General features: G+C 43.0%; 2 non-coding genes across 2 annotated transcripts; one reads left to right on the forward strand and one right to left on the reverse strand.

Moving 5' to 3' along the window:
• Nucleotides 1–266: 266 nt before the first annotated feature.
• Nucleotides 267–352, forward strand: TRNAY-GUA (transfer RNA tyrosine (anticodon GUA)). The gene is given in 2 exon segments: nt 267–303; nt 317–352. It is a non-coding gene; the product is annotated as a tRNA-Tyr (tRNA).
• A 916-nt stretch (nt 353–1,268) lies between these two features.
• TRNAY-GUA (transfer RNA tyrosine (anticodon GUA)) lies at nt 1,269–1,357 on the reverse strand. Its single transcript is given in 2 exon segments — nt 1,269–1,304; nt 1,321–1,357. It is a non-coding gene; the product is annotated as a tRNA-Tyr (tRNA).
• Between the last annotated feature and the right edge of the window lie 1,117 nt (nt 1,358–2,474).

Here is a 2,474-nt window from a genome sequence, read left to right on the forward strand (position 1 = left end):
AGCAAATTCATGCAGAATTTAATCATTTGATTAAAAATCATCTGATCAATCAGTTCAGATGTATTTAACAGGATGACCACGCTAACAGGCGCTGATTTAGTAGTGTGTGACTAAATTTTGATTCTTGTTCATTTGCACTGTTAACATGTTTAAATAAGCACGACTTTAAAGATGCCTATTTATAAGCACTGTCGGTTCAGTTTACCAATACAAAACACCCTGACCAGGCTGGTTCAAAAGACGCTCCTTCAAACTCCCAGCGTGCTCCTTCGATAGCTCAGCTGGTAGAGCGGAGGACTGTAGAATAAACGTAGTAATCCTTAGGTCGCTGGTTCGATTCCGGCTCGAAGGACAATACATTTTGGGGAAAGATAACAGGCACCTGCCTTTAGGTAACCCTGGAGAGCCGCTGCCAGTCAGTGGAGACAATACTGAGGTACATGAACCAATGCCTTGAGTAGGTGTAACGCAGCTTCCTTATGTACCTAACCACGCCGACAGACTGTACATGTGACCAACAGTTGTTCTTGAACTCTGCACGTACGTATCAGCGAGCTCGCTCTGTCTTCTTCCGTATCTGCTAACAAGAAAACCTGGTATTTTAAGGTCTTCATTAAAGAACCCAAGCGCTCAAAGCTCAGGAGGAGGGAGGAGAGACTAAAGAGAAGAAAAGCAGCAGCGGGATGGCTCACTTAAAAAGCAGCAACCAATGGGGGTGACCCAAGTCAATAGACCATCCAATAGCGTTTGCTTCTTCAGCGTCCAATAGCGTGGTAGCATTACAATTTCAAGGAACCAATCGCAGATCTTAGGACCAATCCTACACACCAGCATTTTCCAAAAGTTAAATTCCTGTCCCTGTTTCGTTTTTGCACAAGGAAACTCCAGATGCAGCATAAAATAATAATCTAGCCAGATGACCTGTTCTGAACTGGAAAGCTTGCCACGCTTTGTAATATTTTGGTCCGTCTCAATATAGGTAGTGCTGGAGTGTGGATTTTGAAGTTGCTTTTGGGCAGCCAGGTTTAAAGACAAACAGCACGATCCTGTGCCTGCTTACTCGCAGGTAAGTCCCATCAATTCAGCAAGTTTAGGACTTCAGTCAATGTTCACATGCTCAACCCAAGCCCAGGATCAGAAAGCGCAAAAACAGATAAAATTAATTTTCTATCTCTTTTTTAAAAAAATACACCATACAATAAATAAAGAATACATCTGAACGCTGATAGAATATTTAATAGCAGTGATGGGGGGGAGAAAACAAACTGTCCTTCGAGCCGGAATCGAACCAGCGACCTAAGGATAACTATGTAAGTAATTCTACAGTCCTCCGCTCTACCAGCTGAGCTATCGAAGGCATGTGTTAATATTGCTTAGTCATAGTAAATAAGTGTCGCTGCAATCACGGTTTCGTTTCTTTGCCACTCGTCTCACCACTCGTCTCGAATTACACATTATGTTGACGAAACAGAAAAGCCTGTCTGCTCGCGTTTTGATATTTATGTTAAAGGCGATGTAATCCACACAGTAAAGCAACGCATTTCAACCATGTTCTGTAAACCCGACCAATTTAACATGGAGGGAAAAAAGTATTTGCAGACAGATGGGAATAGACCATGTATGTCGTGCACGCCGATTTTATCCGTTGATTTGGCAGTTTCTCTGTGTTCAGTAGGGATTACTCTCCGGTTAATGTGCAAAGGGGAGCATATAATATCGTCTGTTCTTCAGAAAAGCAGCCGTAATATATAGTGTACGTGTGTCTATCTGCCGCTCAGCTTTCCAACCATGACAGCTGGCATTCCATGTTTCCGCCACACGATGGCGGTATGTTAGCAGTATGACACGATGCTCCGATTCCGCATTTCTAACGCGGTTCTTTTGGCGCTTCTTGATGAAGCATAGAGTGTTCGAGGATCAGGATATTCTCAGGACACCAAAATGCTTATTTACAAAGCCATTGTCATTCATTCATTGGTGATCAGTAAGATTGTCTTCCAGGGTAAGGTCTTTAACAGTGGGTTAATTTTGGATCCACACAGCCTCCTACAATGAGGACATAGGTTTCCAGATGGAAGATGGTCACAATGTGGATTTGCTTGACGTGCCTTCCACTTAACTTGTTTGTCCCTTTCGCCCTGTACACATCCTTCTTCAAAGTCCATAGCACCTTTGATAATGGACGACCTCCAATTGGGACGCTCATGGGCCAAGGCTTCCCAGTTCTCGATGCTCATGTTACATTTTTTTAGATTAGCTTTGAGAACATCACCTCTTTTGCTGTCCACTGCTATTCCGTTTTCCATTCTTAAGTTGGGAGTAAAGTAGCTGCTTTGGAAGACGGTGATCAGGCATTCGAACAACATGGCCCGGTCCAGCAAAGTTGATGTTGAAGGATCATTGTTTCAATACTGGTGGTCTTTGCTTCTTCCAATAAGCTAACATTAGTTTGATTATCTTTCCAAGTAATTTGC

Source organism: Rhineura floridana, chromosome 3 (assembly GCF_030035675.1).
Source record: "Rhineura floridana isolate rRhiFlo1 chromosome 3, rRhiFlo1.hap2, whole genome shotgun sequence".
Taxonomy (NCBI): Eukaryota; Metazoa; Chordata; class Lepidosauria; order Squamata; family Rhineuridae; genus Rhineura; species Rhineura floridana.